The sequence below is a fragment of the Ammospiza nelsoni genome, chromosome 4, assembly GCF_027579445.1.
Source record: "Ammospiza nelsoni isolate bAmmNel1 chromosome 4, bAmmNel1.pri, whole genome shotgun sequence".
Classification (NCBI taxonomy): Eukaryota; Metazoa; Chordata; class Aves; order Passeriformes; family Passerellidae; genus Ammospiza; species Ammospiza nelsoni.
This window is the reverse complement of record NC_080636.1, coordinates 72,366,630-72,390,784: the sequence shown is the minus strand read 5'-3', so window position 1 is coordinate 72,390,784 and position 24,155 is coordinate 72,366,630. Positions and strand designations below refer to the sequence as shown.

The window sequence follows — 24,155 nt, the reverse complement described above, 5'->3', positions numbered from 1 at the left end:
TGCCTGCGTCAGTCTGCTAGATTGTCTCCTAATTTTTTCCATCTGGCCATGGACTGGCCTGTTAGTCCTCCTCTAGGACAAAAAACTGCCAGGCTTTCAGAATCAGGAGCCAGATTGTCTTTCAACAGCCATACTGAGCCCTCCCACTTACACAGCTGTCAGCACTTATGGCAACCTCTTCCCAGGTGCTTGTGATGGTAGCTACATTTAGATGAGATTTCTTTGGTGCCTCTGGGTTGGTGTTCTGTTCTGGAGGTTGTGGCTTGTTTAATTGGCATGAAGAGGTAGGCAGCCAGGGCTCTTCTGGAAGTATTTGAAGAGGAGGTTAAAAACCTCCTAAACCAACTTGAAGCTGCTTGGAGACTGAGGAGAGGCCAGCTGCATCCAAAGGTTGTGCCTGTAGGATCAAGTCACCATTAACAGCAGCTTTCCTCTAGGTAAGTGCCACCTCTCCCAGCTAGAGGGGACGTGCGTGGTCACAGAGTTTGTTTTCTCCCAGTGAAGTAACTCCTGCTCAGTTCTTGAGATCGTCATTGTTTCTAAGTGTGTGTGAATAATCTTGGCTGATTCATGAAAATAAGAAAACTGTTGTGTTAAATTTCACTTCTTTTCAATTCTTTATAGTCAATTGCTTTTAAGTACCACTCCAGGTGCCGTAGCTCCTCATCTTGAGCTTGCCTTCACACTTATATCTGCTTCCAGAAAACTAAGATGATAGAAATTTTAAAACAGATTGGATTCATAGTAAAATTAAAGTATCATCATAAAAACCATCTTTCAGTGTAGATCATATTTCAATTATAGTGTCATTCTATTGCCATTTTATTTTTTCTGTACTAAAGCAGACCGAAATGCCCCCCCCGGTATGTTGATGATGCAAAACACAACTAAAGAAAACATGAAGAAATAGTAGAAATTTTAATTTAACTTTTATTGAGAAAATTTAATTAAATGCTTCTATTTATAATACTCTAAATTCCATGAAGATATCAAACATCTGGAATTCCAGAGATTTGAGAAAAATATTAATTTCCTATAAATAAATTAATTTGAAATTCTTTGATCTATGCTTCTATTTGAAGGGTACTTTGCTCTGTTGGTTTTTAGCATAGATAAAGAGAATTGTAAATAATTTTCACGTTTTTTGGACTAAGTGTAACAATGATGGCACTTCTGTGTCTTCACTCCTTCCTCTGGTGACCAGTTTGTTTATAAAACGTGGCCTCAGATAGTTAGTCTGCTTAAGAAAACTGTGCAATATATGCCCAGTGGGAAATCCTGTGAAAAGAGCAGTTGCTGATTTGAACAAACAAATTATTTAAAATATCCAATTTTCTCCTGTGATATGCACACAACTTTTAAAAATGAAAAATCATCTAATCTATATTTCTAAACAGTATTATGGAGATTATTTTTATGCACTAGAAAATTATGCTGTTAAACTAAATAATACCTTAGAATTGCATTTTAGGAATTGAAATGATGTGCAGTTCACTTGCAACAACACTATCAGAATTGAGCTTCATACAGGGAACTGTATAAAACACTTTGAAGTTTGAGGTCCTTTAAGACTCATGCCTTTTCCTTAGAGTTGCCTAAATCAGGCAATATGTATGTATGTATATAAATATATGCTGTTCTCAATTATAGCTGGAATGATTCCCTTTCTTTTGAAGCTTTAGTGAAAAGCACACAGAATTATGTTAAAAGTGTCCAGAGTTCCTATTTCTTTTTCTCCCCTGCTCCTTTTCCCTGTGGAGTAACTTCCCCCATTGAGTCTTGCGAGTGGTTTTGGTGCAACTGTTCCTGTTTTTGGTGTCGAGCTGCAGAACCAGCTTTGAGCTGAAGACCTGCTCCTCTCAGGATGTATTTCTGCAGATGAGTTTTGAATAGTGCCTTTACAGGGAGGTATGCTGTCATGTGCTCTGCTAAATATTTTTAAGCATGTGTTGAACATAAGTTTGGAGTAGATGTCTCCTGAGGTCTTCCCAACCTCCATAATCCTGTGAGCTGAGGAGTGTTGCTTCTGAGGGAAAAATTGTCATGCTTTCTGAGATACCTGTATTTTTCATAAAGACTTGAAAATCAGTACAGTTCTTAATTTTTTTCTTTATTTCTAATAAAAAAAAAAAAACATTTAGTAAAATGCTCCATACATCTCAGTTTATCTAGTTAGAGAAACTATTTTTCAAACTTTATAATTGCTTCCAAGTACACTTTGGCTGGTTTTATTTTTAATCCATAAAGGAAGCTAGATGTGATTGAATAATTGGGAGTTTTTTTGGATTTTTTTTTTTTTTGCTACATCAATTTTCTTTAGCCTAGAGGTTTTAAACTTTGTGTTTAGACATTTTAATAGTCTAATATGGGAGGCTCTGCACTCAAAGCGTTCATGTCCATCAAAATGCTTCATGTAGATATCAGCAGGAAAGCATGTTTTTCTCCAAGAATCTAGAAGTCTGTGAGGGATTTATATAATTTAGATTACACTGAAATATGCATTAGTGCATCTGAAATGGGTCTTAGTATGTATTTTTCACATAAAATTTTTTTCTTGTTCTATGGTGTGTCATCTCTTCTTAGTGCTACAGTGAAATATTACATATTTCATAACATCTGTTTGAAATCTTTGGGTTATCCTTAACTAATGGCCTGAATATTTAACATCCATTACAAAAGTAAAAGGCCTCAAAGTTTGTCTTGTTTTTCAGCATGAAATATTTCAAATAGATAGCCTTATTGAACCCAAGTTGGTCTCATGAGAAATACTTCAATCAATAATCTTGTAAGTGACTTTAGCAAGAAATACAAAGAACATACTTTAAATCATAGGATGATTTCAGTTGAATGAGATCTCCAGAGTTCTTTTGGTCCAGAAGCAAATTTAAATTCATCTTTTGCTAAAGGAATTTGATCCTGACTTTTATTATTGAATATAAGGAGCAAACTATTCCATCAGTTCAAAATGACCAAAATGGAACATAAATGAGTGCTTATCAAGTATGTATTGATTTACACAAGCTGGGAATGATGACGTGTGCATTTTATTTTTTTAATCTCTAGACAGACTTTGACTTAGTAGAAATTGTGGAAGAAAACTACTTTTTACATCCTGTGATAAAGACACACTGACATTTAATTTATAAAGATACTGAGATCATGCCTAAATGTTAGAAATTTACACAAAGTGCTGAGTTTTTGAAGACGTAAATGTAGCAAGCCATTGAAAATTGTAGGTCATTGAAAATGACTGTGATGTGCAGGAAAATGTGGAGGTAGTAAATAATTTCTCAAGGTCAAGAGGAAGGAAATGAGAGAAACACTATTTGAATGAGAAAGACATACATGAGCAGAACATAGCCTGAAATTTTAAATTTCAGTTGATTAGCCTATATTCCTAGACTGTAAAACAGACGTTAGCTTTTAACTGTAGCAGCAGTCTTAATTTTGGTGGTTTTGACATGTTGTTTGCAACATTATTGCACTCCATGAAGTTACTTTGGGTTCTCTTTTAATCTATGTGTATAAAAATATGTCATGTCTGAGAGTACTTTTAACTAAAAGAAAAGATGAGTATTGCCCCTAAAAGTCAAAGAAATGCTCATGTTATGTTTGTAAGTCAAAATTATATCATAATGTACCTTTAAAATGGGTTTCTATGGCTTTGGGAAAATGAATAGATTTAAGGGAAGAAATCTATTTAGAAGCACAGACTTCCATATAAATTTTTTTTCTGGAGTTAATAGTCATCACCTCTTCTTCAAAGAAAACAACAAATACAGCAAGTTTTAACAATTAAGAAAAACAATGTTTCAAAATTCTTGCTGCAACTTGAGAGTTCTCATCTCACAGTGAGTCTGCTTACCTCTGATTCTCACTGAGAGCTTTCAGCAGTTAGCATGTGCCTCTGTGTTTTGTTGAACTGAGACATTAGGTTATACAAGGAGTATAATTTGCATACTTGCACTCATCGATGGTTTAGAAAACAGTAATTATATGTAAAAATATCCTATGGATTTTACATTGAGTGGTGGTGCTCTCCATGGCATACATGTGAATGGGTTATACTAAATAAATGAGAAACAGCTGTTTTGTGGTTCACAGTGGATTTAAAGTCTGAGAGTATAGCTGTAGGCTCTCAAGACAACAGCCTATGGTATCTGCAAGCACTTGGATGTGATTTGATAAATACTGGTTTTCTAGTGAGGAAGATCCACAGCAGCCTCAGAGGTGACAGAAAACACCTTGTCTAAGAGGCTAAAAGAATATGGCCCTGAGTTTGTCTTCTGGATTCAGAAATGCAATGAAAGTGGCTGCACAGGTGGCCAGCGGAGGGAGAGGACCATATTCTGGAAGAAAATGGTTATTAAGGGGGATTTCTGTACAAAGAATCCTACATTATGCTTGTTCTGAGTTGACTTATTGTTTGCTAGAGCTGTGTGTGCTGTTGAGCACCACTTTAGCTGTACTTATTGGTGGTAATGATGTGCTATCCTTATCAAAAAGTGTCACTATAGACTGCTGAACTTGCTGCTTGTCAGTTGCTCTTTTTGTGCTTCTTTTTGTTGACTTAAAACCCAATTCCACTACTGAGGAAGTGCCCAGTCTTGCACAGATTTGTCAGCTCTTTCCTTAGAATCTGCCTTCCATGAGTACAAACACAGCCCCTGCAATGTAATCCAATTCCTGGCTTCTCAAGTTGTTTGAGTAACTGGTTTTGCATTTTCACCCACCCCCAGCTGCACTACAATTGAGAAATGCTCTTTAGATCTTGGCCACGATGAATTGCAGCTGGGCTAAGATTCTCTGGAGCTTATCAGAAACACTGTCTGGTCCCAGGAACTAATGAGAACATGGATTTTCACAGACAGGCTTGGGAACTTTTTCTGCTTGCCTGAGTGACACCCCAAGTGGGATAATATTTTCATTATCAAATTTTCAGACCTGAATTGTGGCCAGGATGGAAGATAGCTATGACTAAAGCCACCTCTCTGTGGTTCTAAAAACAGCAGCCCAAAGTGAGACCCTCTGAGCTCTCCCAGACCACAGCAACTGCAACCAGCAACCTCCCTCTGCCTGGGGCACCTCTCAGAGCCAGTGAACTCTCTGGTTTGCTGTGCTGGGAGGATTGCTGAATGATAATGATAGATCCAGGGCTGATACCCCAACTCCTTGAGGCTCAAACCAGCACCTGTTGAGAAGATGCAAAGAAGCACCTGAAGGTGCTGTCAGAAAGAGTGTGCAGATAGCCCTTCCTAGGTTAGGCAAAAGTCTATCAGACCTGCTTTGTATGGTAAACAAAAATGAACAAGTATTTCTACGGTGACCTCTAGTTCCTTGCTTGCCACGTTTTGAAGTGTCATAGCTTCTAACTAATATCCATATCCTGAATCTAAAAGAAAAAAAAAATAAGACCAGATGAAAATAAAAATGGAATTTAATGTTCAGTGAGTATTGTACAGTTGTTCAGATGAAGATGATAATGATGGAGCTTTTCTTAAGGTGATGCAGTTGTTCTCAAGGGCCATATTTATTTAGAAGCAGAAATGATCATCATTAACAATTTGTACAGGGTTTCAATATCTGTATAAGGCAATGAGCAGAGAGATTATTCCTTGGTTGTTTGCTGCTATTCTTGTTCTTGTGTTGAAATTTCTATTTTCTTTTTTAAATTTGGACTAATATTTATGTGCAGTACCAAGTGCTACTGATGCTGGCAGTGTCCTATTGAAGTTGTGAAAGCACCACTGTTTTCTTATGCAATAAACTAACAAACTGGTACAATATATTCTGGGATTATAATGCTTTAGTTAAATTATACTGCTAAGTAGGTTGTTTGTTTTAAAAGAACCCTCTTGTGATAAAGATTCATGTTATTGCTCTGCAATAGCTTTACTAGTATGTTTTTAGATTCACAAGCTTATGAAGCTTTGGTTTTGTTAGGGTGAATGTTTACATGTTGGTGTGTCTGTTGGTAAAACTAAAATGCTTTTGACCTTTCCAGTTCTTGCTGCTTTAACAGGGACTTCCTAAACTTACAGTATGTTATATTGGAGTTTTTCTCACAGTTTAGGTGACTCTATAGATGTGTTTCATCACACAGGAATGGGAAAGCTGTCATCTTGAACTTGGAAGAGTTCTCACTGAGCATTTTTCAGCAAGACTTGCAGAAACTGGGATATATTTAAATTTGACTTATGTGAGATGGAATAAATTCAATCTTTTCAAGCTCCAGTTTAAATTATTTTGGGTTTGTCAAATCCTGGTGCAATATAGCAGTTCATAAATTATTTTGCTAGCAAATTCTTATTGCACTAGGTTAAAAAAGTGTTAAAGTTTTCTACAAACATTGACCTATACATGCTTATTATTGTAACGTGTATGTTATGCATACCTGATGTGAGCAAAAGTCAAGGCTGTGTTGATATTTTTGAATTTCAGAGTTACACTGGGTTTGTTTCCTGTTTACTGTAAAGTTCTGAGATAGTTTGAAGAAAAAAAAAAAGAAATGGAACCCACAGATACTCCTGAAAAAAGGAAGTGGTGTAGTTAAACATGTCTCATTTTACATTTTGCTCTTGGTGTCTGGGCAGAACGGGGCAGGAAGGAGACCCCTGGGCAAGTGGATGAGGAGTTGTATTTGGTAATGGCTCTGCCAGTTTTGCAAGACGCCATCTTTAAAGCAATCTAACAGAACACAAAGGAATTGCCGTTAATTTTGATCCTCAGCAGTACTGTCCACAAAACCATTGGTCTTTTACTCTTTTTTTAATTTATTGGTACAAAATGCAGCTTTATCGGGAGAGCAAGAGTGGATTTTATAGTGTGAGTGCTGAATAGAGAGTTAAAGATGGTATTTTCACATAGCAGAAAGAATTTGAAAATGCTTTGCAAATACTGCCACCAAATGACTAAAAGGAACATTTAAGGGCCGTGCTATTTCACATTTAAGGCATTAAAAATATTCCAAAATACGATTTTTTCTTATAAGTATTCTTGATACAATGACTTATCCAATGTCCCAAAATTTCCATTGATGTGATAAGCAGAGAGTGCTACATGGTGCATTTTTGTAAATAAACATCTGGTTGGACAGAATACTCAGAATATTTTGAAACATAGAGAGGAAAAGTTATAGAAGCATGCTGTTTAGGGAAGCTATCTCTAGTGTTGTTGAGAGTTATGCATTTTTCAACAATTCAATTGTGCCTTACTTGGGAAAGGACTGTGTGGAAAAGGAATATCTAAAAAATATGGAAAATATTAATTCATAGATTTGCCTGATTTTGGCAGATAGAGCAACATCAAAAACCATGGTTGCATCCTGCTTGGGAATGAGGAATATCATTTAAACACATTCTTTTATAAATCTTTTCCTTGTTGTGGGAATTGAGCTAAGTAAGAGGGATTGCAATAGCTAGTGTGGAAACACTTGTCATGCTTGAACTTTATAAAATGTGTATAATAGTTATGTAAGGATCTCTATTTACTAACTACTTTAATATTATGAATATAATTATCAACTTCAGTCAAACAATATGTAACTATTCATTCAGGAAATGCATTCATTCATCGGTTGTATCCAAGCCCAAGCAAAACAGGAGGACAAAGAATGATTTCCTGCTTTTTTTGAATAAGCAGCTCTGTTTTGATTGCAAATCTGTTTGTCATAGCAAAAGACATAAGAATAGCTCAGCAGACAATTTAGGCAGTTGTAAGTGCTTTAGGCATCCTGGGCCATATCTGTGAGATGGTGGGAAAGGAAGGTCAGTGGAAAGTAGTGATTTTTTAATTGTTATTTTAGAGTAATATTTTATTACTATATTTATGATTATAACAATCCTAATCAAATATTTTATTTGCTTTTATTATAAGGCTGTGAACTTGGAAATTTAGGAGTATCAATTGATATGTGCTTGCATTTATTTCTCCTCCTGCTTCCACACCACCTGTGTATTTTGCCCTCCCCTCTATTGTTTTCCTTTTATGCTTTGATATTCATTGGGCTTTGATCAGTTCACTCCTCTTTTCAAACCCTGTTCAGAGATAAACATCTGTGCAGGTTTCCATAGAGAATACTGGTATCCATAAGCCTTCCTGTCTCTGACTTTAATATGACAAAGTCCAATGTTTGAGCCACAGAGATAAAAGAATCTGATTAGAGTAGAAGTAGTTGCAAATTTGTGGGTTTTTCATGAATTAGAGTCTTTAAATTTCTATTACTTTTGGGGCTGCTGAGACAGGTAAGCAATTAGCAAACTGTAGGTGATAAAGGATTGAATGATTGGCCAAAACTTCCTGGGCAAAAATTGGACCAAATATTGATTTCTATAAGTCTCTTACCTCTGTGATACCTGCAATAAATATTTTAGTTTCCTATATGCAGAAAATAGCATTGGCTGTGGTTTCAGAACCAAAGCAATATCTTGAGTGTTTTCAGAAAATAATTATTGCCTTAGACCCACTTACATCAGGCTGTGTTATCCAGCTGTCAATATACATAAGCTTTTAAGGCTGGCTATAGCACTTCCTTTTCCCCTCTAGAGTTTAGGTGGAAACAATAAGATCAAATCAGATTATCTGAAGACTATACTTTTGAAAATTCCAGTCTTTTAAAATTCCTCAGAGGGTGGGATGGTACTTTACATTCAATCAAGTCATATATATGTTCTCTTGTGCTTGACTTCAGCTTGAAGGTATAGCAGCTACTAATGGGTTAATACATTTGAAAAATCCTCAGGCTGAAATAATAACAGTTGGGAAGAAATTACACTTTGTCAAGTAAAAAATGTCATCCAATATTGTTTGCCATTAAAATCAGCACATAATTCAGTCTTTTAGTTCTTTTTATGAAAAGAAGAAGAAAAAAAATCTTTTAGGCCTAATTTGTTTCCAGGATCCACATCTGTGCACTTGGAGTACATTCTTTTTTATAATAGCAGCTGATGAGACAACTGATGTTTACTCTAAACAGGGCTGGAAATTTAAAAAAATAGAGATGATTTTTCCCCTTACCCTAAATTTCTCACACTCAAGAATGCTGTTAAGTACTACTTTGCCTAAAGCAATAGCTACTCGACATTAGGAAAATGTGAAAGTTGTATTTATAATCAAAAGCTAAGAGTGTGGGAACATGTGGGTTTGAGATGTGTGAAGAATGGCTCAAGCACTTGAAATTTAATGAAGGGCTTGCTACAGATGGAAAAGCATATCTTTGCTCACATCTTCAGTCTTTCTGGTACACCTTTGTTTTCCACCCTCTCTTTTGCTTCCATGCTGGAGCAAATTTTTATTAATATTTACTTTCAAATATACTTTGCTGACTCATAAGAAAAGCAGGGTCTTTTTGGGTGTTAAGCACCCAGCAGCCAACTCATCCCAAAGTTCCACTCTATGTATTTCCCCCTCTTCTTCTTTTAGTGGAATATAGATGGAGACTAAATTATGGAAAATATATATTTTTTTTTAATGATGCCCAGCCCTTCCACATAATAGGTAGCTGGCAGTGCAAAACAGTGATGTATGCAAGCACAGCATTGGTTCTGCTTAAGTTTTTGAGTGGTTTGGGGGGACTGTTCTCCAATATTGATTTAACAACAAAATATCTTCACCTATCTATTCTATTTTGTTAATTCTCTTTAAGCATTTGTACCCATTTTGGTTGTACCATAAGTAGAGAGAACTGGAGGTTGATTATTTTCCCCTTGAATTGTTACAGTCATGGAAGCAGGTACTTTTTGCTTCCTGATAAATCAGAAAATAAACAATGTAGTAACTTGCTGTTCTTCCCAGTGAGAAATGAATCTGCTGTCTCTTTGAATCTATCCATATTTGAAGCAATTTACTCTATACTAAATGAAAGAAAGCTGCTGCAGGTGGAAGGAGCATCTGCACGTCTTCTCCCAGCCCAGCTGATTCCACTGTAAGGCTGGGTACCTGATACAACTTTGTCACATCACACTCATTTTCAGAAATGAACACAGGGACAGCTAGGGTGGCCTGGTGATGGGCCAAGTAGCCAGGGAATCTAAAGGAAAGAGACTCTTGGGAATAGCAGACACATGAGGAGGAAAAACACATTAGAATTCAGCTCAGCAGTAGTGGAAAGGGCTCTGCCAGGGGAGCATCCTCTAACCTGCATGAACTGAGTGTGGGAAGGTCTCCTTGAGCTTGTGAAAAGTCAGCTTGTGACACAATAATCAGAGTGTTCAATGACTATAGGGTGGAGATTCTCGAATGCTCAAGGGGTTTGGAGCTCTGAGTTTTGTGAGAAAAGTCAAAGAAATTCCAGCTAAGCAGATATGTTTTCCCTCATTGGTTGCTGAAAGTCTTGGAAACGATTCATGTTGCTCTGTGTTATGCTGAATATCAGTTTCTTGGAAGACTGAACTTTTACTTAATCTTCTGTGGTTTGCTTTGGTGCTTTCTATTGTGTGGGGACTGTTTTACATCTCCAAGCCTTTGTTGTGGCTGCCCTTTCGTGTAGTCTTGGTGTGAACCTTGGCAGTTATGATGACTTAGGCACAGAGGAAAATGCTACTCCTGTACATGCTCTTTCTATTGAGGACCATATTCTATTCAGATTAAAAACACTTTTTTTTCCCCCTTTATCTCTTGTAATTGTAATCCTTAATTTATAAATTAAAAAGGTAAGACAAGCTGGTGATTATTGCTATTACCATTTGAATTTTTTTTCTTTATATATAGATCTAAATAATATTTTAATGAGTTATCAAATTAGAGCTTGAACTGATTCATGGAATGCATAACATAGATTATGTAAAGTAATTTCTAAAAAAAAAATACCCTGGAAAAAATACATGGCTACATATTGAAATGAAATGTAGCAGCTGTTACAAAGATAGACTTTCCACCCTCATTTCCATCCCCATAACTGAGGTTAGAATTTGACTATTCAGTCACTGGGAGAAAAACTGAACAGAAATATAGTGACCGCTTAAATTTTAAAAGCTGCCATATTTTTCCAGGTAGCACAGTTCAATAATATTTTAGCTAGAGAATTTTAGGAAGCTTAAACCTGACAGATAGGCAAATGCAGTAAATCAACAAAAAGCTCTCTCCTCTTACATCTAAGTCTTTAGTTTTATTTAGAAAATTTTGAATTTTTTTTTATTCCTTTCCTAGATTATTTAATCATACATTGTAGCCTCTATAACATACTAGCTTCAGTAAAAGGTAAGATTCTGTTTTCAGTAACTTGAGTTGCCATTTTCTTTTCATGTAACTCACCAGGAGGTTCATATTTCTTTCACAAAAATACATGAAAAGGTTAGACAACTCAGCATTGATATAGTGAATCTTAATCAAAACATTTCAAGTTCTTTTTTTAACAAAGTACAAAAAGTAGACTGTATGAAAAATCCCACAGTTACTTCTCAATAGCACAGAACAATTTTCAAGAGTCAATATTGTAAAGAAATTCAACATTGACATAATTTTTTTGTTTCCTAGCACTTGCAGTCAACTTCTATGTGAAACACACCTAATTTAGCTTTAAGAAGGCAGAAAACTTCTGGTGAATTCTGTGGAAGGACTCTTGAAAAAACAAGGGGACACGTCAATTATTTTTAATTATATAAGACTTAAATGACTAAAATTTTACGTTTCCACAGCATCCATGTTGAAGAACAGCTGTCCGTTTTTCTTTTTGTGAAAGAGGAGGCTAAGCAAACACACATCATGTTCACAGGATGTTCATCACTCTTTCAAAAAGGTACTAAAAGATCTAGTTAAAAACAACCCCAAAAAACACAGTAAGAATATTGTTAATAGTTTGCCAGTCTGAAAAAGTACATTTCTATCCTCTCTGTTCTCGTGTTTCTCATGTTTTCTGTTTGTTGAGTTATATTAGTTGAAGTGAATCCCATCCTTCCTGCTCTTTATGTCCCCAAAGGGAAAGAAGATTCACATGTGTGTGGTGTTATGCCTTTGTTTAATAAGATACAATTAATGGAGACTTGAACGCTATGGAAGTTCCTTGGCTTCTCTTGCTTCCTAACTTTTCCCTTTTTCTTTTTTCCACTGTGTTTTGTAGCCAAATCTGTTTCAGCTACAGCAGAGAGATGCCCACAGTGATAACACAGCTTATGCTCCGCTCTTGTCATTTCGCGTTATAACTTTGCCATGACTCTTGCTTTGCTGATGTGGTCATGCTAATCCCTGTGGTTTCTAAAAAGGAGTGGGGAAAATTGCATTCCTTTTGCTTGCCCAGGGACATCTGTGTGATATTTTGATTAAAAAAAATACATTTGCATCCTAGAAGAAAGAAGTATGGCAAAGCTGTTTGTGCAAACTCATTTGTGATTCCTTGATTAGAAATACTTATTTAATATCAGACTGACAAAGTCTCCCAAGACATAGCATTTGGTGAAAAAGAAAATGTGCTAACAAACAGGATACAATTATTCTGCATGCCTGCTTGCTGGGGGCTATTAATGCACCATTCTCCACAGAGTTTCTGCTCTGAGTGATAATTTACAGCACAAAATCAATATTTGTTAAAGCGGAAATTATCTGAGTGTATATCTGTACATATATACATACATGCACATGCATCCAGAGCTGGAACCTTTGAAGCTTTATTTGGTTACCACAGAACAACACAGTGTAAGTTTTCTGAATGGAGGGCTCCCTCTTTCTACAGACTAATTAAAACATTCCATGCTTATTGGACTTTGCCTCCAAATAATTAAGACATTAATCATTATCTTTCATGCTTTCTCTTCCACTGCTGCCTCATCTTTCTTGCATGTCTTAGACTACAGATTCTCTAAGATGTAATGTTTAGCAGTTACTGGTTTACAGCATAATGTGCACTTTGAAGGTAAGAACTCTAAAGGCTTTGTAAGTGTGAGGAAAAAAATGATCAGCTGTGTGTAAAGCATCAGTGAAAGATGGTTTGCTATATTCTTCCCTGTGGGGACAATCTGAATACAGATTGTTTGCCTTCTAAGAGTCAGAGACATGTGCCAAAGCTACTGGCTTTGCCCTGGCCCATGAGCCATGTCCAGGTGGAAGGCATTAATATGGTGCTGTGCTGGTGTTCTGGAAGGGCACTGTAAAGCCAACCTCTACCACTGCTGTCTGCTGATGTGGCTAAATGACTGCTTGGCTCATTGCCCTTCAAGGCCATATCACCAAAAACCATAAAGGGATGCTCACCAACTGTCTCAGTTCTGTAACAAGTGCACTAGAGCAAGGGATGGCACTGCTGCATTTTCATATTTTATAATGGGTTTTAGTTTATTTATCTGAGATGGGAATTGTGTGTGTGATTTAAAGATATTTCTTCATGAATAAATGATAAATCTGGAACTTGAAACTGCTGAACTTAATCAGTTGTTTACCTAGATGGAGCAGTATAACTCTTACTTTTAAACCTGTAAGTCTTTGAAGTGTGCATAGATAAAGCTTCCCTGATAGACTTCTTTTTATCAGTCAGCTATGTATATAAGGAACCAAGAACAATATGCTTAAATTAAAATTAAGGTAACATGGAGAATGTCCAGCAATTCTTCCATTGCTACCTATTTTCAAATACTGTATTTCTTTCTCTTTTTTTTTTTTTTTTTTTTTTACCTCTTTGTCATAGTATGCCTTATGTATGCCATGTTTAGCATTTACTTCTTACCTAGAACTTTATTGGTCAAGATTTCTAAGAATTGCTTTTTCTATCTAGATGTGAAAGGGGAGTTTTATCCAAAAGGCCAGCAAGTGATCAGGCCATAATCTACCTTTCAAATGGAGCACAGGATTATTTTTTCCCCTGGTGTACTGAGGGTGATAAACAGGACATGTGTAAGGCTATTGTTTGAATGAAAAATGTTTTGGGCACCACTTCCTGAGTTGGTGCACAGCTTTACTAACAGCAGGACTATTGGGCTAACAGCAGGCTAATTCAGAAATGAAAATTTACATTTTTAGGGGGTAATTTTTTTTATTCTGTTCATAGCACGGTGTTATCCATCTAAATTATATGGGAAGCATAATAATAGTTTTCCATAATATGAAGTCCTTGAAGCAAATGGCCAGCCATGTTGATTGATTGGCAGAGATTATTTGATCCACACAACTTTTGTTCCTGTTAAAGAATGTTAAGTGGCTTAGATTAATATCTAATGTTCTTCAGCCTGTTAGCAGACCAGGTGGCTGGCAACATCATCTAATTGCTTTCAGCCTGATTCTGCTAGCTGGGAATGAGATACACAGAAGAGCAGAAAGTAAATTTTTAAAATAGTTGAACATACAATTAGAATAGCAATTTATCTGTTGCAAAATTCTGTAAAAATATGTCTACATTGTAGTGCTGCCAAGAAGCTGAAATCCAAATAATCAAGTCATATTGTCAAGTAATTTCATGCTAATATAGTGCCCTGTTGACCTTTTTAGGCACAGAGTGAGAAACGGCACATTAAAGCATCCTTATGGAATATATGCCCCTTCAGGATACTTGTCTAAATGATGTTGAATAATTCATGGTTAGTTAATTAACGTTCCATTCCAGCGGAACTTGTGCTATGTCTGAACTTCTATATTTTTGCTCCCACAGTACATCCTGAAAAAGATGGCAATAGAAGTCTTATCTCTTGCACCTAAATTATTTCCCTACTGCATTTTTCCACATTTGCAAGAAACATTTCCATTATCTGCCCTGTATTTGTGCCTTGCTTTGTATCTCCTACTGCACTTGTAACAAAAACTGTGCAGGTGAAGTGCAGTGTAATGCATCCTAGCACAGCAGGACGTAGAGTGGTGAGAGTGATAGTAAAGGCTATAGGTACTGCTATAGGAATACAGGGATGTCAGCACTGTGGATTGAGGCTGTCACTCTGGACTCTGGTACTACACAGGCACCTAAGTGGGACACTCAGCCAGAGCAGATTGCTGAAATCTGCTTAAAATTAGGGAGCTGTAAGAGTGTACAACTTCAGATATTGCATTTACAGTTTTTTTTGCAGCACCCTGGCATCCTGTTTAAAGTATTGTCATGTAAGCAGAGCTCAGCTGGACTCCCTGTTTCAAAGGCCAGAGATGCTCAGCAGATACATGAGGTTTCAAAGATGCCAAGAAAGCAACATATTTATAGGGATGAAAAGAGCACATGCCTTGGTTTTTCCTTCTTTTTCATCCATGTACCAAGCAATTTTGTTCTTGTTGGGATTTTATTGCTGGCTTCTTCTCCCTCCCCAGATTACTCCTTTTATGTTTAGAAATTGAAATTTCCCTCCTTCAAAATTTCAAAGTAAAGCAATGATTTTTTTTTTTTTTTTTTTTTTTTTTTTTTTTTTTTTTGCAACTTCTATTCCCTTGCTGTGAAGATTTTTTTCTTCAGGAAAGACATTTTTCAAAATTAACAGCGGAAATGTAAGAACTAAAAATACTGGTTTAGTCTACAAAACAGCCAAGTCTCTGTCAGTGCAGACATCCATTAGATTACACGATTACCCAAGTCCAGCAGTCCTTTATGATAATCTTGAATCTTACCACCACTTAGGTGCTCTCACTGAATGGAAAGAGTCAATAGCAAAAAGTAAAGAAAATAAGCAGATTAGAATTATTTTAAATAATACTTAAAGATGGTTACTTTTTGAGGTTTTGAATCTGTGGAAATAAAATAACAGTTCTAAAATTAGCTATCACTGATTTGGATGTACACATAGTAGGACCACATATGCCCACCATATTGCATTAGTATACAAAGAAGTGGAAGAAGACTGCATAATGAAGACAGGGTGCTTTTGCATGCTCAGGTTTGAGGTCCATGAGTTAATATTACCTCTTGAAGTCCCATCCTTGTCATTCCCACTTTTGTATGGGCAGACATGTTCCAGCTGGAGGTGGCATATCTTGGCTGACACAATAGAGAGAAGTTTCTTTTGGTGGTCCTCTGGCTGATTTGCTCCATTACAAAAGTAAAGAAGGCTGTTTGTTCTTACAGAAAGGCAATCCATAATTTATCACTACTGCTTTAGGTCAATAACTAAAGTCAAGGTCTTGCATCCCAAGTCTGGGAAGTGGTCATGTAGTTATACACAGATGGTTTACAAAATCGCTGAGCTGAGGTGTCTGTAAGTGCTTTTCTACTTAGGTAAAGTGAAGTGGACTGTCTTAAAATAGTCAAGGGTGAAGGCTACCTGTGGAGGGATAGAATGTAAGAAAATAAAGATAGTGCTTAAGGCAGTCTCACACCTGAGGAGTTGCAGCTGTACCAATCACCAAAGATTGGGAACAGCCCTGCCCTTAACAGGCCACAGCTGTGTCCAATAAGGAGACGAGTGCTACAAAAGAGTGGGGTAGCTGGGTGAGGGGAGAGCTGGAGTTTGTTGGCTGTGCTGTGAAGGGAGATGGAGTTTGTTGGCTATGCTGTGAAGAAGGAGTCAGTGCTGTAAGGAGATGCCCATGAGAAATCACTGAGAAGGTATGGGAGCTTTGCAATAAGATGACAACAGCTACCCAGAGTCTGAATGGAATAGATCCTGCTTTCTCATCTGGCCACTCCATCTAGAAAACAGGGTTGAAGTAAGTGACTGATAGTAAGATTAACTGCTTCTGTATTATCTGTCAGTGATGCCTTGCTTTGCTACTGACTTGAAACATAATTTTCCATGATAAATGATGAAACCCTGCAAGAAAAAAGAGACAGTGTTCAGAACATTATATTATTGCTGTTCTATGTTACCAACTCCTCATGTACCCAGCTAGGAGGCAGTGTGTTAAAGATAGTGCTGATCAGTAATGAGCAGGAGGCAAAGTCATGACATACAAGGCAATGATAGAAAAAAGGTCCCTCTTTAGAGGGGATAGCACAGCAACGGGTCAAACTCTCATTAGTTCAGCAAACCATGCTTAGTCCCAAACTAAGAATGGCTCTAGAAAAGAACAGAAATTATAAGTGTCACTTGGATTATATGTGAAAGATGTGCAGGATTCACATTTCTTTTCTGGCCTGTGTGCTGCTCACCATATCTTGCCACAACATGGGAAGAACACAGGGCATGTGGAGCGGAAGTTGCTTGCAACAGATTTTATTTTGGAGGTTCTTGTAAAGAACTTTTTTTAAGAGTTATTACCTTTAGCAGGTGTGCATGTTAGGAGAATGTGCTGTCAAAAAAGCAACTTTTTTTGATAGTCCTTATGTCTTTTCACAGAGTTGCACCATTGATCAAAAAGATAAGGTCACTATGGAAACACAGAAACATCTGTTTTCTTCCATGTTTATTTTTAACACTATTGAATCTTATGAATGGATCTTCACGTGTTGAGATATTTTTTTTTTTTCTGAATGTCCTTTCTTATTGCATAAAAGATATACAGAGGATTTGACATAAATCTCCAGTGGTTTAGGATCATTTTAGTTAAGGGTATTTAATGAACACAAGCTACTTCTAATGCATGAAATTTTCTCCAACCTTTGTGAAAATTCAATCTTTCTTGAATTTTGCAAAATGGATCAGTGACAGCTAAACTCCTGAAATAAGGAGAAGATGGTTGTGGATTTCAGTGCAAGAAACACTCAGACTTTAGGGGTTTTCAGTCCCTGAATGCATGTTATTTCACTCTTATATAGAAAAGCATCATTTTTACGAGTGTCAGCAACTGAAGTTTCTAAGAACTGCTTGATTTCTATACCTTGGGAATTATAATTGCATACTTAGATTCCTAAATGGTGTTTTAGAAGGTGGATATTATAAATCAATCTTTAGTGTCTTTGCTGACTGCTTTATCTAAAATCTAAGCACATCCTAGGAGAAAAATTGTCCCTCTTTTTATTGGGCTGTATAAATTAATGCTGTTGATGAAAACAAAATAAAGAATCAGAATGCCATAGTTGTGAGATTGTTTTCAGTGGGGGGCACATAAATAGTGATCAATGCCATCAGTAAAAGCGAAGACAAAATCTTTAAGAAGGCAAAAATTTTCTATCTCTGCCACTTAATGAACTAAAGTTGTGCTCCCTCACTTTGCCTCTTCTCCTTGCCTTTCTTCCCTACCCTTCCAAATTTTCATGATGGTAAACTTCATTTCACTGGTAACCTAATGTGGAATTTTGCAAGCTAAACTTGACAGAATGGGGACAGATATTCAGAGGGAAAATATAAGAAGATGAACACCATTCTTTATTTTTCCCCTCTAAAAACATTGCTATTTTAAATCAAAGTAGATGATTCTTTGCATATTCATATGCCCCAAATATGAGTTCTTGTCAAGATCATCTTTCTCTAAAAAGCATTCATTGCAGATCTCAGACTTTTGTGTCAGTTGCATACAAGTAAGGTCTAGTGCAATCTCTGAAACTCTTCTGATTTCTGCTGTGCAATTATTATTTTTTAGAAAAACAAATATTTTCCTTTTGCAGACCTGCTACCAGCTCACCATGCTCCTCTGTCTTGAACCTGAAATTACTCCTGTAACTTTGGTAGATTGGGCCTTTCAGGTTCCACAGAAGAAAATATCTAATGTCCTAAGTCAAACACCTTTGAGTGTTACCAAGTTAACATGCCTTGTGCATTATACAGTATTCATAAATTCTTATCAAATGACAAAACCGTAGACAAAGAATTGTATTAAAATAATTTGCTTGGAAAAAATCTTGAAATAGAGCTAGGAACACTGTTTGCATATGAGTAAGTGACTCATCCTTCAGCTAGAGCTCTCAAACCTCTCCAACCATTAGGTGAACAATTAGCTCAGGGCCATTCAGCAGCATTCTTGCACAGCAGAAACCTTAAGGCCTTGTCATAGTTGTCATCATTTCTCAGTCCACATTTTCCTTTGCCAGTCAACCCTTTCTTATCACTACAAAAGTTGTAAAGAGTTAAAGTAAGATTTCTTTAAGACAAGCTTTTGTTGGAGAAGACAAAATAATGACTAATATGTTAAGATAATCTGATTTACCAGATTAGGAAAACAACTCTATTGGTTTTGCCTTAATGACTTTCTGAACAGGGACCTAAATTACAAATCCTCTAACCTCTCTATAGGGAGAAATATATTAATTCAAGTTATCCAAAAAAGCTTATGAACAATAGTTTACAAGCATCCTTGTTTTGGCTGGGATAGAATTCATTTTCTTCACTGTAGCTGGTATGAGCTCTGTCTTGTATTCATGCTGAATAGAGGGTTGATAAGAGGTGTTGTAATTACTGCCTTTTCTGCTTCTCATCCCTCCCAGCAAGCAGGAGGCAGGTGCATAAGGTGTTGGGAGGTGACCCCAACTGACCAAAGGGATGTTCCATACCTTAGGGGTCATTTCTCAAGATTTATCGAGACAGGGAAAGGAACTAGCTGGGCATCATTCAAATGGTGATGAACAATTGTTCATTTTTTTTTTTTTTTTTTTGTAATTATTGAACTACTCAATCATGAGGCTTCTGAGTCTTGTCCTTTTATTTCTATTTCCCCTTTCCTTGGGTAGGAGTGAGAGGCTGTGTGCTGTGCGTAAGTTGCCAGCTGAGGTTAAATCAGACAGATAAAAAATTAACTTTTTTTAATAAAAGGGTTATTTAGTGATTATATTTGAATTACAGAGCATTTATTGGCTTAAGCAATCAATGTTTTATTCACAAGAGCAAGTTTCTTCTCTCAGATTGGAGTACTAAATATTTTTCCATTTTATTCACTGTCACTTTTATATTTACTAGAGCCCTTCAAATACAAAATATTGAACACAATGCCACCAATGAATAGAAGAGTTTTTGCTTTTGCAGTGAATATAAACATATACAAAGAGATAGACACCTTATCTTAACTACATAAAATGAAGCCAAACTTCCTAATTTACTTGTCTTTTTCCACTGCAGTAGCTGTGAATTACATTATTTCAATGTAAGTGGTAGTGCAAAATGTTAACAGCTAAATATCCTCTGCCAAAACCGTTGAACATTTGAGCTTCACTTTTCTTTGGCTTTCATGCTGTCTTAGGGGAACTCAATATTTTTAAGCTCTTTTAAGAGCAGCTTCAGGCAAGATGGAAACTAGTCACTGTGGTAACTCTTTGAGATGACAGAAATTAAAATATCATCTGGCTCTGTCTTGGCAAAGGCTCTACAGAGCTGTTCATATCTCTGACAAGGGGCTTCCATACCAAATTATTGGGATTCTTTGAAAGTTTTGTCTTAGTGTTTCGTTCTGACGCTGCTCAATTTGTGTGAACCCACAATGTGATTGTGTCTTCCACATCCGTGTGATCCTGCTGACTATTACTAAAACTGATTTTGGGGGATAATCTATGGCTTAGCCTATTGATTGCTTAACAAATATCAGTTCTAGTTGCCTAATAATGTTTAAAGAAATACCTTTGAAGAGTTACTGTTGGTTATGTGATTATAACCTTCACCTGTAATGTGATAAAACTCACATTCCTGTGTGGAGCCTTAAGACTTGCCTTCCCTGATCTTGATGAGAATGTTTTCTCTGAAGACAAAAAACTCTTTTTCTAGGGGAGAGTTAAATTGAATCCATTACATTTTGGGTAATATTTCTTACTAGTCAGTCTGAAATACAAAAAAATATCTCACAGACCCTGGTCTCAAGGTTGATTAAAATCTAGTTTATTTTCCTGTATTGATATTAATATTTATTTTTCTTTTGAATGCAATTTATTTTTTATTTGTCGCTTTTCAATATCTTCTCTCTTAACTCTGATTTGAAATTAAGAAAAAATATAAAACCCCTTATAGAGTGAGAACGATAGGCAATTTTACATGGCGAATGCCTGAAATTAGTTTTCTTGATGAGTTTGTGTATCTAACTACAGCTTTGTGGGTCAAAAAAAATCTGTATCTAATTATATAGTATGTGTATGTTCCATTTCATTACTAGTGAGAATAACTTAATTTACAAGCAAATGAGGAACATGGTATTTTTGTCGGGTGATACCAGTATATCATATTGATATGGTAATGTGACATATTGTGGGGAATTTTACTGAAGCATTATCATTTTCTCTGTGTAACTAGCAGTGCGGAGAAGTGGAAGAGAAATAATAATTAAAGTTCGGTCTTCTAGGAAATTTTTTTGCTTTCTCTTTTTGAAGAGCATAAACAGGGGTATAGCAACTTCACAAGTAGAAGAAACAATAGCATGAAGTCAATGTATATTATTTTGCTGGCCCATTTATTTTGTGGAAACATATTACCGCGCCTGAGTGGGCGCAGCTGGAGAGAGAGAGAGACGGTGAATCTTGTTTCTTGAATCAGAAGGCTGAATTTATTAATATATTATATAATACATTATAGTTATACTAATAAGAATATAGAGAGAGGTTTGCAGAGCAGCTAGGCTAGCTAGGAAGAGATAGAAAAAAATCCACAACAAAGTTGTGTCCAGGGACTCAGTCCCCTGGCTTGCACTGATGATTGGCCCTTAATTATAAACATAGAAAATGAGCCAATCAAGGTGAATCCTATTGCATTCCACAGCAGCTGATAACAATTGTTTACCTTCCCTTCTGAGGCCTCTGCCTTCCAGAAGACACAGAAATCTGAAAGAAAGGATTTCTGTGGAGAAATGTCTGCGACAGAAACAGACCATTGTAGACCAGGCTTGTCCCAGGCCTCACTTTTCTTGTGGAGGTTTCCATTAAGCTCTCTAGCTGCCATCATTATTTTCTATTAACACACAGTATCTGCTTGGCAGTTTCTTGAGAAATGTGGAGTGGTAGGAAGAGAGAAAGCTTTAAAAAAGCGATAATCCAAGGTATTGGGTCTCCATTTTCCTGAAGGATCTGAGAAAGAGCACAACATATTGCCAAATCATCCCCTGCTAATGAAGAGAAGGTTAAGAAACCTTGCAGGGAAGCTGACCTGTTGTCACCGTGTCACTTGGCAGGGTGCTGGGCTGTTTACTCATGGGGAAAGCTGACAGAGCAACCAGGCTGTGCCCAAGCTCTGCGTTCCTCTGAAAACTGCCTTTGACTGCGCAAAAGTCAACACATACTGTTGCTGTTTTGTTGTTCGGTTTTGTTTTTTTTTTTTTTTTTCCATCAGTGGCCCCAGCTTTGAAAGAAGCTCAGAAGTCTTGCAGATATATCAGATGCAAACATCAAAACCCTTAATAATTAACTACTGTTTGCAGAGGGAGAACTGGCCCTTAAATTGGAATAAAAGCTCAGTTTTTACCCAAGGAAGTTCAGGGTTTTTCTCAAAGGCTTTTTAGTGGATGGGACAAAGGACAAATTTTTTTGAGACCCTACTTGAATGTCGTGTGTTGGTAGATAATACTGAAGCATTTGATTAAATGTTGATTTATTTCATTAAAAATGGAAAAAATAATAACTACTGGAATAGACTAGAATCTAAGACTAAAAAAGGCTTTAAATGTGTGCCAGAAAAAATATCTGAAGGAAAGTGGCACTCCTGTGTCTGTATTAGGCCTTGATTTATTCTAGAAAATATACTTTTTTTTTTTATGGTTTCAGAAAACTTAGAAAATAATTGCATGATTTCAAGGGGAAATGTGTGAGTGCTTAAGAAAATTATGGTGGCATTGTAGGATGAGGCTCAAGCTGAACTTGTAATCATTCACGTGTGTTTTGCTTTTGAACACAAGCCTTAGAGTGCAGGACATTTTCTATTTAATACTTGTTCTTACTGGTCAGCACCAGTAACTGGAGACCAGCATAGTGAGCATATAGGATCTGCTTCAAAAATATTTGGGTGTTTGCAGAATACTTTGAGAAGATTTCGTGGAAACTGCACTAGAACAAGTGAAAAATGGTGACCTTACTGAAACTATTTGTTTTAGGTGTTTGATGTTAGTTGGTAGTGTTTTGGGGATACTCCTAAAATATTTCTTCTGGAGTATTTTGATGGGCACTACAGGAGATTTGTGTTACACAATCTGAAATTTTTGTTATAATTCTGAGTGCCTTGCTAAGATAATGAGATCTTAATTAAGTGTAATTATTTTCCCATTTTTAATTTCTCTCAAGCAATTCACCTTATTTTTACCAAAACTCTAGCAAAAGAACTCTAGAACTCTAGTTTTTAGCAAAAATCTAGCTCAAAGCTGTGTAACATATTTTTTGTTTCTGATGCCCAACTGCTTATCTTGTTAAGCTTTATCGAGCACGTTTTAAATCAACATGTTTGATTGTAAACGATCGCTGTTATAAGCCATCTAAATAACCCTAATTTCCCAGTTTCTTGAGGGATCTTAATCTCAGCCTTCCATGGAAAGAGTTTGCATTAAATTTTTGTTGGCCTTTTCCCTCATGTAATGATCTAAAGTAAACTGTCTGATTCCTGAAGGACACTTGAACAGACAGCAAAACCCAGAGAAGTTTGAAAAGGCAGAATTAGTCCTTTAGGCAGTAGGCTCCTACATTTCTGGTGCCATTATTTTTTTTCTTTTTTGGGGTAGGGCATCCCTCTCCAGGCAGCATTATCTCATCCCAGACAGATATTTGCTGCAGCAGATTCCTGCAGAAGAGAGCTACTGTGGATAGTGGTATGGGCAGTGAGGATCTTTCCTCTGGCTTAGTATTTTCCCCATGTAACATACTGTGTCTCAAGGAAATTTTAAAAAATGATAAGTGTGTCTGTTCTGGTTGATAAAAATGCTTCTATCAGTGCTTCATTCTGTTTCTCATGTTCTTAATGTTTCTGGGAAGACATTTTACTGCGTATATGTGAGGGTGGATGGAAGTATGCCTTCCACATAATGACTGGCATGTCTAAATATGCACCTTTTGAGCAGTATTTCTAAACTTGGGCCCATCTGTTTTTCTAACCAGTTATGTGATCAGATCAGGAAATACTGAGTAGGTTGAGGTGACAATGACAGAAGAAAATCATTGTAACTTTACCTCAATCTTGTGTCTGGAAAATCATTCTCCAGCTTGCAAATGACAGTAGGAAAACTTTAAACAGAAATGTAATCACCACAGTTCAATCACATGGTTTGTGCAGTAAATTGAGTGCATCTACTATTGCAATAAGCATCTGATTAATATTTTTAGGTATAATGGAATTTAAACATCAGCTGCAGGTGAGGCTTTAGACCAATTAATGTTATGGTCAGGGGAAGGAAACAAGAGTGTGGAGAATGTTATACATCAAAACTGAGTGAATTCTATTGTGGGCTATATAAAGGAAACAGTTATTTCATTTGTCTGGGATTGCATGACTAGAGTG

The 24,155-nt window shown here is 36.5% G+C and overlaps 1 protein-coding gene across 1 annotated transcript in view; it reads left to right on the top strand.

Moving 5' to 3' along the window:
* The first annotated feature begins 257 nt into the window (after nt 1-257).
* Nucleotides 258-24,155, top strand: part of FSTL5 (follistatin like 5) — a 377,325-nt gene continuing 353,427 nt past the window's right edge. Inside the window, exon 1 of the mRNA XM_059470972.1 lies at nt 258-437. The gene's annotated coding sequence lies outside the window, so the exon portion shown is untranslated. The remainder of the gene's footprint in view (nt 438-24,155) is intronic.